The sequence below is a fragment of the Alexandromys fortis genome, unplaced genomic scaffold (assembly GCF_014885135.2).
Source record: "Alexandromys fortis isolate MF-2015 unplaced genomic scaffold, M_Fortis_MF-2015_v1.1 scaffold_27, whole genome shotgun sequence".
Classification (NCBI taxonomy): domain Eukaryota; kingdom Metazoa; phylum Chordata; class Mammalia; order Rodentia; family Cricetidae; genus Alexandromys; species Alexandromys fortis.
Window position 1 is genome coordinate 4,113,883 of NW_026067952.1, and position 20,920 is coordinate 4,134,802.

At 44.3% G+C, this 20,920-nt stretch overlaps 1 protein-coding gene across 7 annotated transcripts in view; it reads right to left on the reverse strand.

The window, feature by feature from the left end:
- The window catches only part of Pkig (cAMP-dependent protein kinase inhibitor gamma), a 62,426-nt gene extending 48,602 nt beyond the window's left edge, over window positions 1-13,824 (reverse strand). For 4 of the 7 annotated variants that reach the window (XM_050150963.1, XM_050150962.1, XM_050150960.1 and 1 more), the window contains exon 1: window positions 13,645-13,812. The gene's annotated coding sequence lies outside the window, so the exon portion shown is untranslated. Of the gene's footprint in view, window positions 1-13,474; window positions 13,623-13,644 lie in introns of those variants that run through there. The other 3 variants (XM_050150965.1, XM_050150959.1, XM_050150964.1) reach the window with 3 other exon arrangements.
- Window positions 13,825-20,920: the final 7,096 nt, after the last annotated feature.

Below are 20,920 nucleotides of genomic sequence, written 5' to 3' on the forward strand. Positions count from 1 at the left end.
ATTTCTAAATTCTCAAAGATTATAACAACTACTGACACTGCAGAAGAAAATGACCTCAAAACCTCTGCTAAGTCCTCTCTACTCCCTGCTCGTCTCTGAGCTTTCTTTACGTACTCAATGCTCCCTCTGATCACTAAATTCAGTCTTACAAGGATTCAAATGTCTCTTGGGTATGGACAGTATTAAAAATTGTTACACGCTGTTCTATTTCATTAAAAAAAAAATCTGGCTGTGGAGTTCAGTTATGCCCTCCCACTCCAGATCTAAGCAAACTTATTTAAAAGTTTCCTCAAAAATCTGTCCTTGGTCAGGTGGGCCACCTGACTGTAACGGAGAGAACAAACCAGGACGCCCCACCCCCACGACACTATGTGCTTTAAAACAACTAAAACGCACACTGTTCCCAAAAGGATTTCTGCTGTCTCATACACCTCTTCTTGGTTCTGTCTGACTCTCTAAAGACTCCCCTCTCTTCCATCTCTAAACCTTTTGCTAAAGTATAAACTTTCTTTTACCTCAGCATTTGTGAGATTTGTGAGACCGTTGTGTAAACTTTCTGTAGTTCAGCATTTGTAAGTTCATTAGGTGTGGTTTTAAAAATCTGTAAAATCTATTAAAAGTTACCTTAAAATTAGTAAAAAAAAAAATGATAGTTTAAAACAATCTATACATAGTTAATCTACAGTATGACTGTATGTAACTTGGATTCTTGATTAAAAAAATAGATGTGTGGGGCTGGAGAGATGGCTCAGTGGTTAAGAGCACTGCCTGCTCTTCCAAAGGTCCTGAGTTCAATTCCCAGCAACCACATGGTGGCTCACAACCATCTTTAATGAGGTCTGGTGCCCTTTTCTGGACAGCAGACATACATGTAGACTATTGTGTACATAATAAATAAATATTAAAAAAATAAATGTGCTACAGTATACTGTCTAACCACTTAAACAATGGATATTTTATGATTAAGGTTTATAAATTCCTCAAGTCCATTCAAGCTAAGAAAAACTGACATGAAGATGTATGTCTAGCCTCTGTCTTTGCTAACTTTGCTAAGCTTCAGCTATTTCTATAAACTGAGCCATATCAAAAAAAAACTTGTGATATTCTGTAAAAGCATACTGTAAAAAGGTCAGAAAAATAAGGTTATCAGTCCCTCTGTGGGCTAGATATATGGTTTATAGTTTCATTTTAATACTAAAAAACCTTCTATTCAAAATTTTAAGGCTCAAATTTAACAGGGATAAAATGTAAAACCCTAATCTTGTCAGGCCAGTGGCACACACCTTTAATCCTCAGGAGGCAGAGGCAAATGGATCTCTGAGTTTGAGGCCAGTCTGGTCTACAGAGTGAGTTCCAGGATAGGCTCCAAAGCTACACTATGTTGAAAAACAAAACAAAACAAAGGCTTCTTCTGATAGGCAGAAATACAGACTCTGGTAGCAGCAGCTGAGGCTATCTCCAAAGATGGAAAGCAATTCCGGCAATTCCCCCTGGATCTTGCTTCACGTGCTGACTATTGGGGAAAGAAATGCTCTATGCCTCACCTACCACCAGGGCCCTGTCCAAACTACGGACACTATTCAGTGTCATCCTCGGATACAAGGAGAGGTCAAAGTCATCCTGGGCTGCCTAAGAGCAAACCTTAAAAAATAAAAAACCTAGTAACAATTTCACTTTTCAAGGATTAACAAGTAAGATCAAAGAATCCATTTAGATTCTATTGAAAGAGACAATAATTCAGAAGAAAGACTAGCGCTCTCAAAATAATGAAAATCAAGCCAGGGGCCAAAGATGGCTCAGTAGGTAAAGAGCTAGCCTACACGTGTGGGACCTGAGTTTGAATCCCCAGAATCCATTTAGAATCCCAATATCCCTACACAGAGATGGGAGGCAAAGACAGGAGAATCCCCAAAGGTTCATAGGCCACCTAGACCTGCATATACAGCAACAGACGACAGAGACCCCGCTTAAACAAGATAGAAGACAAGGACCAGCATCCTTGATCAAGACTGTCCTCCAACTTCCACACACTTATGGCTGCACGCACATGCACACAGACACACACACACCTATGCATGCATGCTCACACCAGGCATGCTGGTACACATCTATAATGCCAATACAAGAGGGGAAGGGGAAGGCCAGTCAAGGCCAGTGCAGGCTATGTAGGAAGATCCAATGGTCAAAAGCAAACTAGCCAATCCACTGGGAAGAAAACTGAACTAGAAGCGTTGCACCTTTTAGTAAGATGCTGGCTAGAAGATGATCAGACAGGATTTGTGCCAGATCCCTTGAAAAGTATCAGCCGGGCAGTGGTGGTGCATGCCTTTAATCCCAGCATTCAGGAGGCAGAGGGCAGGCGGATCTCTGTGACTTTGAGACCAGCCTGGGCTACAAGAGCTAGTTCCAGGGACAGGCTCCAAAGCTACAGAGAAACCCTGTCTCGAAAAAAAAAGAAAAAGAAAGAGAGAGAGAGAGAGAGAGAGAGAGAGAGAGAGAGAGAGAGAGAAAGAAAGAAAGAAAGAAAGAAAGAAAGAAAGAAAGAAAAGAAAAGAAGTATCAACCAAATACACTGAAAACAGGAAAAAGAAGTCCAGGGGGTGGGGTGGAATGGAGTAGGGGGAGGGGATGATGAGTTCAACACCCTAGTGAGGTTAATGGTGGCTTTAGGGCATTGCACTTATGTTTGTTTATTTGGAGATTATAAAACTGGGGCTTAATCTCCTTGAAGTTTGTAAATTACAAAATGGCGTAAATTACAACTGCTAAAAAGGCTAACCTATGCTATCAAAAACAAATGCTAAGGCTAACCTATGCTATCAAACCAACAACCCAATACTTAAAAATTCAAGCCTAAATGGCAACTAGTTGGGCTTTTGTTTTTTGTTTTTTTTAAGGAAATATTTAAGATTGAAGAGTTCCTAAGAATTTGGGTCTAGTGCACTGGCTTTCTGGCCTGGGTTTGGTTTCTGTGGCCCAGGGGATGTGACAGCTGACTGTCCGTCCAAACAAACACTGCAGGCGTTTATAGAACCACCAGGGATAGTCCATTTCTCTTCCCACAGAATCAAATTCTTATCTGGACAGAAAAGTCTGCGTGTGTTTTGGAAAAAATGTTCTGAATAATCAGAATTCTTTGTAGCACTGAGAAGAAGGCAGTCAGTTTAAAACTCAATTTTCACTTAAAAGAAAAATAAAAGTTTTCAGGACAAGCTCTAAAGCCACAGAGAAACCCTGTCTCGAAAAACCAAAAAAAAAAAAAAAAAAAAAAAAGAAAAAGAAAAAGAAAAGTAATTTTTCTCCAGGAATCCTGGCTTTAGGGAAGGTAGCACAGTGATCTGTGGATTGTGGAACTATCTTTAATCAGGGGCTGACAAATGGCTGTGAGGAAGCTGAGCAAACAAGGCCACTGTTTATCCTTCACAGACAGACACCACTGCCCCTTAGCCAAGGGCTCCTTAGAAAATGATTTTTATTCCTTTATCAACTTGGTTGATAGGAGTTTCAAATCCAGCGCATATATGGAACTATGAAACGAAGCTGTTTTCATTCTTTAGAAATAACAGTTTAGGGGCTGGAGAGATGGCTCAGTGGTTAAGAGCATTGCCTGCTCTTCCAAAGGTCCTGAGTTCAATTCCCAGCAACCACATGGTGGCTCACAACCATCTGTAATAAGGTCTGGTGCCCTCTTCTGGCCTTCGGCATACACACAGATAGACTATTGTATACATAATAAGTAATAAATAAATATTAAAAAAAAAAGAAATAACAGTTTAGCAGGGCTTGGGTGGCGCATGCCTTTCATCTTGGCATCAGTGATATGTAGATCTCTAAGTTGGAGGCTAACCAGGGCTACACAATAAGCCTCTGTATTAGAAAATAATGAAAACAAACAAACGTTTTAACCTGGCATGGTAGTACATGTCTATAATTTCAGCATCCAAGAAGCTGAGGCAGGAAGACTCCACACACTGAGACCAGTCTGGTCTACAGAGCTCACAAATAGGCAATCAATAAAACACGCCTTTTTTGCAAATGAAAAAACACATACTGTGTTTTAAGATTTATTTGCTGGCTGACAAGTGGATCTGGAAGGAGAGGCTCATGAAATCTCAGAATGAGAAACCATATAAGGCACTAGTTTATTACCCCTAAACATTCCAGGGATATGAGTCCCTCTACTTAGAATATCTAGAAAAAATATCCTTAAAGTTAATTTAGAATACATTTACTTGTATTACTTGTGATGCTTTAACGGGTTAGATGGCTTAGATACTCTTAGGAGCCCCATTCTCATATGAGGAACACTATAGCCTGAAAAGGGTGGCACCCACGGTCACTCGCTGAGCGCCTCGGCTGCCACACTTGCCTTTCTCCTGCTGTGCAGTGACATCATGATGCCAACAGCAGCAGTGGCACCTCAGTCACACTCACCCAGCAGTGGGCATTGTTCTTTGTGAAAAGTTTCTCCGCCAACGCAATAATCCAAATCAGACCAAATCAAACCGATTTAGAAAAGGTTCAGGTTGGGGGCTGGAGAGATGGCTCAGTGGTTAAGAGCACTGCCTGCTCTTCCAGAGGTCCTGAGTTCAATTCCCAGCAACCACATGGTGGCTCACAACCATCTGTAATGAGGTCTGGCGCCCTCTTCTGGCGTGCGGGCATACATGGAGGCAGAATGTTGTATACATAATAAATAAATAATAAATCTTTAAAAAAAAAAAAAAAAAGAAAGAAAAGGTTCAGGTTTAATGGATACAAACCCTCCAGGATGGCTTTCCAGCCCCCCAGAGAGGTGCCGGGAAAGGAAGACTGGAAAACCACATGTTTGTTCTCTGGGGTGGGGTTGGGGGCAGTTTAAATACCCTGTGGGAGTGGTCTTTGGGGAGGGGTCATCATTTTGTGGACTTTTTCAGGGGTGGAGTCTGGACTAAGGCAACTCCAGGGGAGAGGGCTTGGGGTGGAGTTTGCACCTGAACATTCTAGACTCTGAATATATGGATGCCAGGGGCTGGAGTGAAGCTTCCACCCAAACACTTTGCACTTCCGTATGTCAACTCAGGTAGTGCTCACAATAACGGTTCACTAAAGGCAGGCTGGTCTGTCTGTGGGCCACCAGCTCCTCTTTATCTACCCTGCCTATTTTATATGCCCTTTATCTCTCCCCAGAAAATCAAAATGGGCACCCTAAAGCCCCTGTGTTCTCTTCACCTTCATCTCAAAACATAACTCATCCCCAAATACTGTAATTACTATGGTGGGTAATAGAGATTACTTTATACTATTTGTTCTTCCTTTGTTTAGGTTTGAAATTACCTTTTAAACATTTATGGGTTTTCTCCTAACATGTAATCCAAGCCACTCAAGAGGCCAGCTGACAAGCTCCACTAACAGTGAATTCCTAAGACAGTATTACTGAAGAGGGCTCCGCAGTAAAAGAAAGAGGCATTGATTCATTCACTAGTTCCAAGAACACAGACAAACCCCAATTATGTGTAAGGCTGGGTAAAGGTCCAGTGAGGGACTCCTGTCCTCACCAGCCTAAGGATTTAATAAATGACACACACACTGCAAAAGTAATTATGGGAGGGACTAGTCACAGAAATGCTATAAAAAGAAAGTTCAAAGCGCCACAAGAATCAGAAAAAGAAGGAACTTCCATTATGCAGAACTCTCCAGGACAGTCCAAGTTTTTGACATATTAAGCATTATTTAAATTTAGTAAGTGGCTCACAGAACAAAGGTTGTTAACCGCAAAAGCAAATTGCAAATCAGGTCTGGAAAGCCACATTCTCTTTTATGGTATTATGGTGGCTCCTGAGGAGGGGTTGGGAGGGTAGGATTCTTCTGTGGTAACTTTGTGTCAAAAGAGAGATTAGAGAAAATGTGTGTGTGTATGTATATAGGTGCTCACACATGCAGAAGTCAGAGGGAGTATGGTGTGTGTGTGTGTGTGTGTGTGTGTGTGTGTAAGACAGGATCTTTCACTGAACCCAGAACATGCCAATTCAGCTTGACTGGCTGGCCAGAAAGCCCAAGAATTCTCCTGTCTCCATCTCCTTAGAGCTAAGATTACAGACATAAGTGGCCATACCTAACTTTACAAGGGTGTTAGGACTGAACTAAGGTCCTCAATCCTACCAGGCAGACACTCTACCCACTGAGCCATCTCCTCAGCTGACATTTTTTTTTTTTAAGATTTATTTTTAGGGGGTCTAGAGATGTAGAGTGCTTCCTATTCTTCGTCTTTCTGGATTTCTAGTGCCAGACTGTGTTATTCAGACTGATAGAGAAGAAAAGATAGTAATGGTTTCACCCAGCACCAGATCCTGCATACTACAACCAACCCAGCACAATAGTGGCATGACTATTATGGACGTCACCGACCACTCTCTGCTTGGATTTGAGGAGGGAGTTTATAGTTCTGGTACTATAAACCTGGTCAAAAGACCACAGGTGGAAACATTATAGGCTCTAGAGGGAAACCTACTCTTGTTATTTTTGCTAAATTTTCATGTTGTCAAACTACCTTCAAAATATTTCTATCTACCTATCTGTGTTGCTCCTAACCTTAGTCAGAGCTTCTTTCTGTAGTAGGCAGTGGTTAATGAAGAGCCATAACCGTCAAAATGCTGAGAACAACTGACTGTGATTACTGAGCCCTAAATGAGACATCTGTGTCACAGTCCCCATGCCCAAGACTTGAGAAACACTGCAGAAGAGAGGGGGAAAGAGTGTATGAGTCAGAAGATGAGGAAGAGCATTGTGAAATGCTCTCTTCTGGACACACATAGCCATGAACGCACTACAGTTGTGGATAAATGCACACATCCTGCATGATCAAGGCAGCAAGATCAGTCAACATCCCATCAGGTAGCACTAATTGGACTCCACACACACACACACACACACACACACACACACACACACACACACACTTATGAAACTGTCAAAGTATAAATAAAGACAAGAAAGTGGGAAGGGACATGTTGGGGGACACCAGGGGAGTGGGAAAGGGGTAGCTGAGGAGGACAGGAGAAAGATAAAGTGTATAGATTTATGAAATTGTCAAAGTATAAATCAAAGGTTTTTAAGCTCACCCTTGACTACTATGTAGAACACAGAATCACAGATGCTGCCATCTTTGGGCAGTTTCTCCAAGAATCAATGTAAGAGAAAAGCTGGGAATCATGGTGGAGAGGCTGTAACCATTGAAAGGAGCAAGATAAGGTCACTGTAACTCCCAAGGTGCCTTTTTCTAAAAGGTATTTGCAACACATCTCCAAAAAGTCTTTAAAGAACAGGGGCTTGGGCATGGCTCAGCATGCTTGAGGCCCTGAGTGTGATCCCCAACACGACAGAAACCTGTGCATGGTGGAACACATCTGTAGGTTCAGAAGCTCAAAGTCATCTTCCCCTGCTTGCAGTCTGGGCTAGAGATTGTCTCAAAAGAAACATGGGACCAGGACTGAGGGTATTTATGCTCAGCATTCTTATCATTTCCTAACCCTGGGTTCAATCTCCAGTTGAGAGGAAAGGTGGGATGGAGGGAGAAAGAGTGGGCAAAAATATAGGAACTAGGGCTGGAGAGATGGCTCAGTGGTTAAGAGCATTGCCTGCGCTTCCAAAGGTCCTGAGTTCAATTCCCGGCAACCACATGGTGTCTCACAACCATCTGGAATGAGGTCTGGTGCCCTCTTCTGGCCTGCAGACACACACACAGTCAGAATATTGTATACATAATAAATAAATAAATATTTAAAAAAAAGAAAAAATATAGGAACTACATAGGAAAGCTCAGATTTTATGCCCCAGTCCATAGAAGACATAGCTTCCAGAAGGGGTCTTCTGAATCCTCTCATCTTTAGCTTCCCCTCTGAAAACCAGAATGTTCTTCACCCACCACACAGATGCTGTGAGCCACAACCAACACACAGTAAAAGTACAGCTAACAGATCACTAGACAAGCTCATGGGAGTGCATTCCATCCAATGAGAAACCCTGTCTTTTGGATAGTCACTGTCAATTCTGTAGAAATCTTGCAAAACCATGGCTCTTCTCCCTTCCATAATGGATTCATCCTGAAATATCCCAGCAGTGTAGAAATCATTCACTGAGATAACTTCTTCTTGTATGGGCAACTGGATGACCTTTTCCACAGCGTGGGACCCTGGTGTGAAAGCATTCACTCAGACAAACCTTTATTCTCGTAGTCAAATCTACATAAAGCCAGTCCTCCCACAATTATCCTAATTGACGGACTTATTGGCAAGAAAGAAGCCCCGAGCCGGGCATGGTGGTGCACACCTTTAATCCCATCACTCTAGAGGCAGAGGCAGACGGATCTCTGTGAGTTCAGGCCAGCCTAGTCTACAGAGTGAGTTCCAGGACAGGTTCCAAAGTTACACAGAGAAACCTTGTCTCAAAAAAGCAAAGGATTAAAAAAAGAAGAAGAAAGGAAGGAAGGAAGGAAGGAAGGAAGGAAGGAAGGAAGGAAGGAAGGAAGGAAGGAAGGAAGGAAGGAGAGGAAAGGAGCCCTGAGTAGGAGGCACTGAACAGGAGAGAAGGTATGTCTGCTCTTACTAATAAACAGGTCTAGGCAGCCCTGAATTCCCTAGTGCAGACTCAGGAAGGTGTAATCTACCGGCCTTTGCTCTACCCTAACAAGCTATCAATATTCTGCACTTACCTTCACCTTTCATTTGACACAAGGTCTTAGTCTAGGAAATTAACTGTATTTTTACCCCTAAAATATACAGGACAAAAGCTTGGGTTGCTAAACCAGCTCCAGAGAAAGAAATTCCTTCTCACCTGAGTGCCAGCAGTTACAGCACCAGGATGCTTATTTAGCCCAGAGGGGTAGGGGCGGGGAGCAAGCTCCATCCTAATCCTCCTAGTATCTTCTGGGGAGCTTCACAGCCATGCCCCTTCTGAGACATAAGGCACCTACCTTGTCAGTCTTTTATCCATCCTCTGAGCCCTAAGAAATGCGTGCTTGGTACCATTGTTATCACCTATGGAATTGCTAACTATGTCTGTATGGGTATGTAAACTGGAAACCCTGTGGGATAGGAAGAAGAGTGAGGAACATCAAAAAACAAACATCAAGAGGGAACATTGATAAGAAAAATGAGGTACATTTACACAATGAAGTACTACACAGCAGAAAAAAATAACATCTTGAATTTTGCGGGCAAATGGATGTAACTAGAAAACATCATTTTGAGTGAGGTAACTCAGACCAGAAAGACAATTATCACATGTAATCACTCATAAGTGGTTTTTAAACATAAAGCAAAGAAAATCAGCCCACAAATCACAAACCCAGAGAACCTAGACAACAATAAGGACCCTAAGAGAGACATACATGGATCTAATCTACATGGGAAGGAGAAAAAGACAAGATCTCCTGAGTAAACTGGAAGCACGGGGACCTTGGAAGAGGGTTGAAGGAGAGGGGAGAGGCAGAGAGGGGAGCAGAGAAAAATGTAGAGCTCGATAAAAATCAATTAAAAAAAAAGAAAGGAAGGAAGAAAAAAGAGGGAACATTAAAAGGGGAACATCAAGAGAGCATTAGAGAGAGCATAGAAAGAATAAATGGAACATGATAAAAAAGACTTATGTGAACTAATTTATTTCATTTACCCTCAGACTTTATTTGCCAGGTTTTCGCCTGCTATAGCAATCCTTCTGAATCCTGAGAGGCTTAGAGGCCTTAACCTCAATATTCACAGAGCTGCTTTGAGGACAAAAGTAGAGTATGAACCTGCATCTTTCAGAAAGTCCAAGTGTTGAGTTATTTACACATGCCAGCATGGCAACTGGCTCCCTCCAGAATGCTCTGAAGCAGATCTCAGGGTTTTGGAAGAGGAGGTGATGGGTTGGGGGCATCCAGAACCTGGAAAATTCTTTTTTCTTTTCTTATTATTTTTTAAAGATTTATGGTAATGACCCACACTTTTAATCCTAGCACTTGGGAGGCAGAGGCAGGCGGCTGTCTGAGTTTGAGGCCTGGTGTAGGAGGTCCTTCTGTCTATGTGTTGCTTTCATTGGTTAATAAAGGAACTGCTTTTGGCCTATAGCAGAGCTGTAGGGGAACAGAGCTGGGGGGGGGAACTAAACTGGGAGGGAGAAAGCAAAGAGAGCGAGACAAAATGGAGCCAACAGAGACAGATGTGCCAAATATTTGCCGGTAAGCCACTGCCACGTGGCGATATAGATTAATAGAAATGGGTTAAATTAATGTAAGAGTTAGTCAATAAGAAGCTAGAGTTAATGGGTCAAGCACTGATTTAATTAACACAGTTTCTGTGTGGTTATTCAGGGCTGAGCAGCCAGGAACTAAGGAGCGGCCTCCTCCTACAGAGGCCAGCCTGGTCTACAGGTAACTGTTACACAGAAAAACTCTGTCTCAAGGAAAGAAAAACAAAATTTATGGACTTGTTATTGTACTTATGCTTTTGTTTTATTTTGGTTTTTGGACATAGGGTCTCACCGTGCAGCTCTGGCTGTCCTGGAATTCACTATGCAGACCAGGCTAGTCTTAAACTCAATGAGATCCTCCTACCTCTGCCTCCCCAAGTACCAGGATTAAAGGCATGTGTCACCACTGCCCAGTTATATACACAAATTTTTTTATTTTGTTTTGTTTTTTGAGATAAGATTTCTTTGTGTAGCTTTGGAGCCTGTCCTGGAACTCACTCTGTAGAACAGGCTGGTCTCAAACTCAGAGATCTGCCTGTCTCTGCCTCCCAAGTGCTGGGATTAAAGGCATACGCCATCACCACCCCCAGGGCATATATATGAAATTTTTAAAAACTAAATGTAACCCTTGACTTTTGCAAGACTGGATGAACAGTTAACTGTATTCTATATCAAAGTTAATCTCTTGAATTTTCTCAGCACATACTATGGAAGGTAGAAATTCCACCATCTGGGTAGTGACCAAGAGTGAAAGCTCTGGGCTAGGGAGATGCTCAGGAAGAGTACTTGCTACACAAGCATAAGGATCTGGGTTTCAATCTCCAGCACCCACATAAAAAGATGGGGGTGGGGCCGAGAGATGGCTCCAGGTTAAGGGCAGTTGCTACAATTATCTATTACTGAGGACCCAGGTTTGATTCACAGCACCCACATGGTGGCTCACAACACCAATTCCAAGGGCTCCTATACACATGTGGTACACAAACACTCTGGTTACACACACACACACATACACACACACATACACAAGTGTGACTGTATGCCTGTAACCCCGGAACTATGGTGGATAAAGGAAAGGGAATCCCTGAGGCCAGCTAATTACCAGCCTAACTCTAGGCTCAGTGAAAGATGGAGTGACAAAGAGCAGAACCCACACCTGCACACACAGGCACACACACACACACACAAGCTCAGCAAACTAAAACACAGGACCCAAATATAATGTGCTTTCCATAAGCATTTTACCATAGTTTTCATCCATAAACTAGAGATCATAACAGGCAGGGCCTGAGTCACAAGGTATTTATGAAGACAATTTTATTAAGGGACCGTAGAGTGCTTACCTAGAACCCTCAAAGCCCTCAGTTCAATCCCCAACAACCCACTCCACCAAAAGAGCTGATTGTACTGAGATTAGTGCTAAGAAGTGCTTCATATGATACTAGTACAAAGAGGCCTGCTGTCTGCCGACAATGAGCTTGGCTTGCTCTCCACACTGCTGCCTTTTGTCTGTTTGTTGTCTTCCACTGGTGCACTTCTTTCGGCAACAACCTCTCTCCCTAAGCCGTCCACTCCTGCCTTCCAGAGAAAGCTGTGCTATGAGTTTCCCCTTCCACTCCCCTGTCTTCTCAGCTCTAGGCCAACTGCATTTAAACTCTCTCCTGTGCTTGAAGAAAAAAAAAAAAAAAACCCTTCCTTACTCCTCAATCGCTCTCAGCCTTCTCCCTCCCTCCTTCTCAGAGCTGCCCACGCTCAGTCTTCTCACATCCCACTCTTACCTCGTCCCACTGATACATTAGACCGAACTCTTGGAAGCTGGGACATTAGAGATTCCGCCCCCACCATTTCAACACATCTGCTCAGTCGGGTCCCTAGTGACCCCTGGAACTTATTTATTCAGATGGCACCTTCTTACTTTAACTTCTCCTACTTGCCATCTTGGTGGCATCTAACAATGCTGACCTCTGCCCTGGGCCTTCATTATCACACACTCCCTCCCAGAGCCACGTCTGGGTGTCATTTAAGTGAATGGTTCTTCAAGGAGCGTGCAAACCCTCAGATCTGGGTCCTTTGTAAATCTCTCATTACTTTTCAGTATCATTGTTTGTTTTGTTTGTGGGGGGTGTTGAAACAAGGCCTGTCTATGCAGCCCAGGCTAGCTTTAAATTCCTGATCCACCTGCCTCTCTGCCTCCCGAGTGCTGGGATTAAAGGCGTGCGCCACCACTGCCCGGCTATATCTGGTTTCTGAATTACCATAAATAAATTACTGTAAAGTGAAAAATAAGAGCAATGAGACTGTCGGGCAGACTAAAATCCCCTGCCAGCTCACACTTGTATCCTAACTCAGAAGATGGAGACAGACACAAGGACTAGGAGTTCAAGGCTAGCCTCTGCGACTTAACAGCATCTAGCCAGTCTACAGGCCATAAATAAGACCCTGTATAAACAAGCAATCCCCCCTTTAGACCCCAAAAATATAATCCCAACCTCCTAAAACTTTATCCCCCCCAAAAAAAAATGTGTCAGGAAGAGCCACGTCCTATCTCTCAAACATCAAAACTATTTCTGCCTTTGAGATTCTCTTCCAGCCTAAAATTCTTGGGAGATTCTCTACAAATCCGGCTGTCTCCTCAGGGTCCTGCCTTCCTAACACCAGGCATGTCACCAGCCTCGACTCCTGGCCAACACAACGGCCTGCTTCCTATCTCCTTTGGAAGTAACCTTCTTGTGTAATCTCTCTAGGACCATCACTCTCACTTCTGCAGGTCCACAACTGCTCTCTCTGCGCTCAGTTTCCTGTACGTGCAAAACGACAGCTCAAATGATTCCAAATTCCTGTCCATAGGTCTACGGACTGGAGTGGAGTTCCTAAGGACAAGATGTCTCATTCACTTTTTTTTTTTTTTTTTTTTTTCCTTAAACCGCTGGCCATCAGCCCGGGCCCTGGTTCTCAATAAATCCTCATTGATGTTTCTAGTAGCAGTAGCAACAAGGCAAGCTCCCACATAGCGCGCATCTTAAATATAAATACACTTTGTGATCATCTTATAAGACATTATCCCCATTGTAGAGGTGAGAAAACTGACGCAGGGAAAAGTCCAATCTCGACGGCCCCCCAAGGGAGACACACGCATACATTTTCTTCAGTTCCTAGTTACTCGACGACAAACCGTCAAAGAAAAGAAGCTTTAAAAAAATGTTATTTAAAAAGAAAACTTTCCAATGAGCCTCAAGAGATGCGTAAGAATAAAAGCCGAAAGCGGACCCACCCGAAGCGGGCCGGGGTCGGAAAGTGTCGCAGGCGCCCGCTCCCGGGCCCAGGGGACTAAGTCCAGCCCTCCGTCCTTGCCCCGCGTCCTCGCGGCCCGTCCCTCGCCGGTCGCCTGGCGGACCGCTCCTCTCCGAGCCGCGCCCGCCCGCTCGCTCGGCCGCCGCTTACCTGCCGCCTCGTCGCCTCGCGGAGCCCGGGCCGCCGGCGGGAGCGCCTCCCCGGGGCCGCCTGGCGCCCGCTGCCCGCCGCCGAGCCGTTGCCTAGGCGACGCGGCTGCCGAACTCCCGCGTCGCTCGCGCTACGGCGGCCGGGAAGGGACGCAGCAGCGAGCTGGGGAAGGGGAGGAGGCGCTCGGGCATAGCGAGGAGTGGGTGGAGGAAGGAAAGCTGTCCTGAGCCTGGGGCCTTAGCTCCCTAGAGAGGTGGCCCGACGGAAGCTGGGCGTGGGGAACAGCGAGGCTCTAGGGGGAGGGCTTGTACCTCCGAAGCTGCTCTTGTCTCCGTTCATTTTTGGCACTCGAAAGGCAGTATGTGCAGTAGAGGTGCCCTTTGGCCCAAGTTTGCTAGGTTGGTAATAAATGGGTTTTGAATTTTTGTTGTTGTTTTGATTTTTTTGTTGTTTTCTTTTTCTTTTGTTTTGTTTGTTTTTTTTGAGTTTGCCTTTGGTTTATTAGTTTGGGGTTCCTATTTTTCTTTTTCTTTTTTTCTTTTTTGAGACAGGCTAACCTTCAACTCAGTATGTACCTGAAAAAAAAACCTTGAACTCTGCCTCAACCTCCCAGCCTTTTTTGGTGGTGGAAGTAGTGAATAGAATTGGTTTGAGGGTGAGCACTTCAGCATGGGAAATAAATAACTTGTAATGAGCAATTACACTTCCCGGAAAGATCCTGCGGATACACAGACTCTCAGCACAAAAGATGTTCCTAACTGTTGTGGAATTCCAATCCACCAGGGAAAACCAAAATTAGACTTACTCCAAATTCAGATGAAATTTTGTTCTTACTGCCAGGAGGAGGCCAACAGCCTGAGAGTCAAGTCAAAAGCTGGAGGGGGGGGGGGGGCTCAGAGGTTAAGAGCACTGACTGCTCTTCGGAATTCCTGAGTTCAATTCCCAGAAACCACATGGTGGCTCACAACCATCTGTAATGAGATCGGGTGCCCTCTTCTGGTGTGCAGACATCCCTGCAGACAGAATGCTGAGCCGAAGGGGGCTGAAGGAAGGGTTTGTAATGGTGATAGTGGGTATCGCAGTTATCCCAGTTGGTCATCAAAGTGCTTCACTCCACCCAGCTGTTTCTGGCCCCCATTATACACAGCAGCAATCCCATAATTCTTCTCTCACGTGGGTAACAGCTGCAGGCCACTCGGATCTCCCTGGCATTTCAGGACAAAGGTCAACAGCTATTAGGGGTGCCTGGTGCTGGGTTAGGTTCCTTAGCCATCACAGGGGAGTCCCTGTATAAACTGTCAACAAACCAGACCACTCTCTAAACCGTCAAGAAGGCTCCTTAATGACTGGGATAGAGTGGTTTCTTCTTGGCAAGCAATAACACGGTAGCATCAGATTAGGACTGGCTGTCACAAACTCCATGGTGGAACATCCATAAAATAGGTACATCCGTAAAAAGAATTAAGAGAGTCAAACTAGGTATGGTGGCTCACACCTGTAATCCCAGCACTGGGGAGGCAGAGGTAGGAGGGTTACTGAGAGTGCTGGACAAGCTTAGGATCTAGAGAATTCCACCACTGCCTGAGCTAGAATGAGATCTTACCACAAAAGTCCAAACCCCACCTAAAATAATAGGATCCAGAGTAGCTACAGCTGTCAACACAGTTCACGTATAGACCTGCCAGTCTTTAAGCTATGAGTGTAATAAAAATCTCCTGCTCTCTTGACTAGTCCTGTTCCTGCTTCTACTCGTTTTGGGGTGGGGCAATGGGCGAACAAGGTCTTTATATAATCAACCCTCAATGTCCTGGAACTCTAGATATAGACTAGGCGCTCCTGAACCTGACAGAGATCCTCCTGCCTCTGCCTCCAGAGTTGTGGGATTAAATAAAGGCCTGTGCCAGCACACCCAGCCTCATTTCCAGCCTTTGTTTCTTTTTTGCCATGTTGATCAAACCCAGGACTTTGCACACGCTAGGCAAACACTGTATGGCTGGTTTGTCCCCAACGCTTGGCCTTTACTTTCACTGCTCCGTGTGCAGACCTGTGCCTCCAGGTATCCTTATGGTTTGTATCTATGGCCCATGACCAAGAAGACCTGGCCTGATCATCTTTAGTAGATTCCCTGTCTGTCTGTAGTCTTTTCTCTCTTTCACTGCTCTCGTCCAGTGTCTGACATTCTATGCATTTGTTTTTTGTTTGTTTCTTTTCACTAGAGCATGGACTGCCTTAAGGGCAGGCACATTGTTCTCTGGCACTTGCTGTCTTATCCCTGGGACCAGTGCCCTGTATTTGGTAAAAGTAAATACTTTCCACATGTACAAGTTGAATGTTCAACACCATGTGTCTGGAATGCTACCCCATGTAAAGAGGAGTGATAGATCATAGATGTGTGTGTATACAGGCCTACACATGTAGAAATACACATGTACAGGGCCAACAGAGGCAAAGGCTGGTGACGCAGTTGAAGGCTGTCTGAAGACTGCTTCTCAGGGACCTCTACTTAGGTGACACCAGGATTCTTGAGGTCACAGAAAAGAATTTCAGGAGCCAATATGAAGCATAGTTGGAATTTATTAAGAAGAGTGTTTTGCAGCTGTTGTTGTTAGTTTTTTGTTTGTTTTGGTTTTTTGTTTGTGTGTGTGTGTGATTGGTGGTTTTTTGACACAGGGTTTCTCTATGTAGCCTTCGCTGCCCTGGAACTCACTCTGTAGACCAGGCTGGCCTCAAACTCACAGAGATCCACCTGCCTCTACCTCCTAAGTGCTGAGACTAAAGGCGTGTGCCAGCACTATCTAGTAAGAGGAGATTTTTCCACGTCCCCTTAAGCATGGGAGTTAATAAAAGGCACTGGGGAGAGGATAGGTGTGGGTGCGGGCTCCCCAGCAAGAGTCCTCACCCTTATGACTGAACTCTAGCTCTACAAACCATTTTAGGGGCTTCTGAAGTTAACATCTTCCAAGGGCTGCTAAGGAATGTTTTTTTTTTTTCTTTTTTTAATTAGTGAGATATGGTGGCTCCAAAGGTACCATTGGATAGCCTTGTAATCTGATTAGGTAAAACTATGGGTCACAAGAATTGCACAAGGGGGTTAGGACATGCCTTCTACTGTAGATACGATTTTTGTGAGAGCCCTAGAAAATTACAGGTTACGGGGCTGAAGAGATGGCTCAGAGGTTAAGAGCACTGACTGCTCTTCCAGAGGTCCTGAGTTCGATTCCCAGTGACCACATGGTGGCTCACAACCATCTGTAATGCGATCTGGTGCCCTCATCTGACCAGCAAGCATACATATAGACAGAACACTGTATACATAATAAATAAATAAATCTTTAAAAAAAGAAAATTGCAGATTACATCTGGGAAAGAAAAAAGGCTACATTCAGAAGTTATAGACCTTAGAACTTAACCATGATCCGTCACTATTTTAAAATTGCTATTTGAAACATCTCTATGTAGGTAGACAATAAACGTTACCTTCACAATAAATGTTAATTGGCTAGAGGATTTTCTTGTTTTTGTTCTGAGACAGGATCCCACAGCTGGAGAAAAAGGCTTCCCTCCCCTCAGTTGTTTGTCATCCCCCCCCACCCTTTGTACAGTGATAAAGAGACCTTCATCCCAGACCCAGAGCCTGAGTACCAAAGCCAGAGCAAACTGCTTAATTACTTCTTATTTCACCTGGCTAGCACCTGCAGGCCACTAGGATCCCACAGGCATTTCAGGAAGAAGGTCAACAGCTATTAGGGGTGCCTGGTGCTGGGTTAGGTTCCTCAGACATCACAGGGGATGTGTAAATTGTCACACAAACCAGACCACCCAGGGAAAGCGGAAAGAAGGCTCATTGATGACTGGATAGCATGAGGTTTTTTTTTTCCCTGGGTATGCAGTAACACAGGGCCATCAGGTTAGGGCTGGCTGTCACATTCCCTCAGAAGTGCCTACCTTTGAGCCTGGTCCAGGCTTGTAAAACATCACATTTTTGTGGGAATCATAGCTAAGCAGTTGTTATAAGTGAACTCTCATTTGGAGAAAGTCTTGGGATAACAAGGATTTAGAGACTGTTAAAAGCACAGTGAGTTTGAGGCCAGCATGGTCTGCAAAGAGAGTTCTAGGACAGTTAGGACTGTTACACAGAGAAACCTTATCTTGGAAAAAAGAAAGCAGTAAGAGGAGGACTGGAGAGATTGCTCAGTGGAGAGATAGTTCAGTGGATATAGTTCAGTGGATAAGAGTGCTTATGTAGGGTCTGGGGAAACGCTAAAGGATGACCCCAGACTAGCTCGTAACAGCAAAGAGCGTTTATTATACCAACATACCTGTCGGTTCATTCACCCGTGCAAAGTGACGATGACCCCGAGAGGAACCTGCAGGCTCCTTTTACACCGCTAAAGGAAGTTCCAGGGTCAGCTACATAATTAGTCAAGCAGGCAGCCTTTACATTAGTGTATTTCTAACTGACTGAGGGTCGGTCTTATCAGTTTTGGACACATCTGCACAAGCTTGGAAGCGACCCAGAAGGGGCTGTTGGGGTTGTCCTTGAGATACTGTGGGGCTGGCTTAGGTCCTCTCTGTTTGTTCTCTCCCTCAACCCTGAATGTAAGGGCCTTGTAGATAAACGGCTCTTTGTTGGAAAAGACACCTGTTTTGCCCTTCTCAGAGAGTTGCAATTTAAATTCAGTTGTAAAAAGTGGGAGAGTAGCCAGGCAGTGGTGGTGGTGCACACCTTTAATCCTAGCCTTCTGGAGGCAGAGCCACGTGGATCTCCGTGAGTTTGAGGCCAGCCTAGTCTACAAGAGCTAGTTTCAGAACTGCTAAGACTGTTACCTGGAGAAACCCTGTCTTGAAAACAAACAAACAAAAAGGCTGCCCTTGTTACTCTCATGGGGGACCTTCCTTGTTAGGAATATTCTTAAGACGAGCCTCTCCACCAACACAAATAATTCCAATCTGACCATATTAGACCGAATCAATACCCATGTTTACTGCAGCGCTTTCAGGTGGCCGGGGAGGGGTCAGTGCTTGGCAGACATTTCCAGAGGTAGAGTCCAGACCAAGGCAACTCCCAGGGTGAGGGGGCTTGCGATGGAGCTTTCTGCTTCATTGGTGCTCCATTGATGCCCCAAGGATGAGTGCCTGGAGCTGGGGTGACACTTCCTATCAGACCTCAGTTCTTTTCCCAGAATCCTCATGTTGGCTCACAATCTCTGTAACTCCAGTTCCATGATCCAACCTCTTCTGGCTCCTCAGACCCCTGGCATGCAAATAGTGCATACACATAAAGAAAAAATGAGTGAATCTTTGAAAGAGAAAAAAAAAAAAAAAAGAAAACATCAAGGCATGGTGGAGCACACCTTTGTTAACCAGCACTTGTAGGAAGCGGCAAGAGGATCTCTGTGGATGAGTTCCAGGCCAGCTGGGGCTCCATAGTGAAGCCCTGTCTAAAGAAAGAGAAAAAGAACAAAGGAAATCAGTAGACTTGAAGATGGCTGAAGATTGTCCTCTCCCTCATAATCAATTTAGGCTCCCCACTTCTGTCCATGATGACAGATATATTATGTAAGTAAAAAAGAGAGATAGGGAAAGAATGGGGGAAGTATCAAAATTGTCCCTCCATAAAATGTGCAATACCATTTGGTCCCCTGGCTCCCTTTAGGCCTCTAGGTCTGCTCTCCACCCCCTTCTCTTCCTCTCCCCCACCTCTCTCTCCTCTCAGGTCTAGTTCAGTCTGGACTCTACCAGATGTTTCTGGTTGGTTGTTTCCTTCCTCATATCTATAATAAACCCTTCTAAACCATAAAAAAGTGTGAAATGCCACGTGAGGTGACAGCTACAGATCAACTGGAGGTACAGGGCTTTGCGGAGACCCATTTCCCTCCAGGTAAAACAGGGTTATTTAGTGGCTCTTGTTGCTACTGTTGTCTATTTTTGTTGTAGTTTTATGTTTTGGTGATAGGGGTCTCATCCCATGCTGGTTTAGAATTTACTGTGATGCCAAGGCTGGCCTTAAACCTGAGGTTCTTCCTTCCTCAGCCTCCCAAAAACCACACCCAGCTACTTGAATACTTCCCCCCGCCATAGGGTTTCTTTGTCTAGTTGTCCTGGAACTCAAAGACTTATAGATTAGGCTGGCCTTGAGAGCGTAGATTCAGAAAGGACTGCCTCTGCCTCCCAAGTGCTGGAATTATTTCTTTTCTACTTTTATTTTAAAGATTTATTTATTTATTGTGTTAAGAGTATATGTGTGTCAGGCATGTGCTTATTTATAAATGAAAAAAAAATGGGTATCCGCAGCAATCTTTAATAATCCATTACAACACCACTGCCTGCCTCTCAACCTTCTTAATGCTCTGACCCCTTAATACAGTTTCCCATGTTGTGGTGACTCCTGACCATAAAATTATTTCGCTGCTACTTCATAACTGTAATTTTGCTACTGTTGTGAATAGTAAGGAAAATATCTGATGTTTAGCACCCAAAGGGATTACAACCCACATGCTGAGAACCACAGGCCTAGTATTCTTAATGATGTTAGTCAAATTTCTGCTAGTCAAATACAGAGAAAAAATAAATATAAATCAAGCCCAGGTCTTGACTAGACTTTGATGCTATTCCATGGTCCAGAAGTTTTCCCCTCATGGCTTTACCATCCTGTCTCCTGAAGATACTTTCCTGCCTGCTACCCAGCCTCATCTCCATCAGATTCTAGGGATGAGCCTTCTGAACAATGAAGGAAAATTAATATTTGGCTCCTGTCTGTCTGCACTAAATGTGATCCTTGGTCCTCTGGGCACCTGTGAATGGAAGTTCCTGCAGAGGATGACACCATACATTGAACTTTTGAAAGGCTGATTAAGTGGTTAGAACTGTAGTTACTGTGGAGACTGGAATGTTGCAGGTCCAGAGCCTAATTAGTTTTCCTTGGGCTAGCCTTATCTCGAGTAGTCAGTCATTCCTCTGTCTGACCTTACATCCTGTGATTAACTTAACAGGCCTTTGGCTTCTTAGCTCCCGCCAGCCAAAGGAGCAGGCTGTCATCAGACAGCATGAGATCTGGAGGAGAGATTTTGCGCTTTGCTGTGACCTGTCTTCCTTAGTCTGATTTGTTGCTGTGATACACACACGGTGACCAAAAGCAACTTGAGGATGACAGGGTTTATTCCAGCTTACAGGTTACAGTTCAGCAAAGGAGCTCAAGGCAGGAATCAAATGATCAGCGATCCAGGAGAAAGGCTACTTACAAGCCTGTTTGCTCTGATTTGTGTTCAGCCAACTT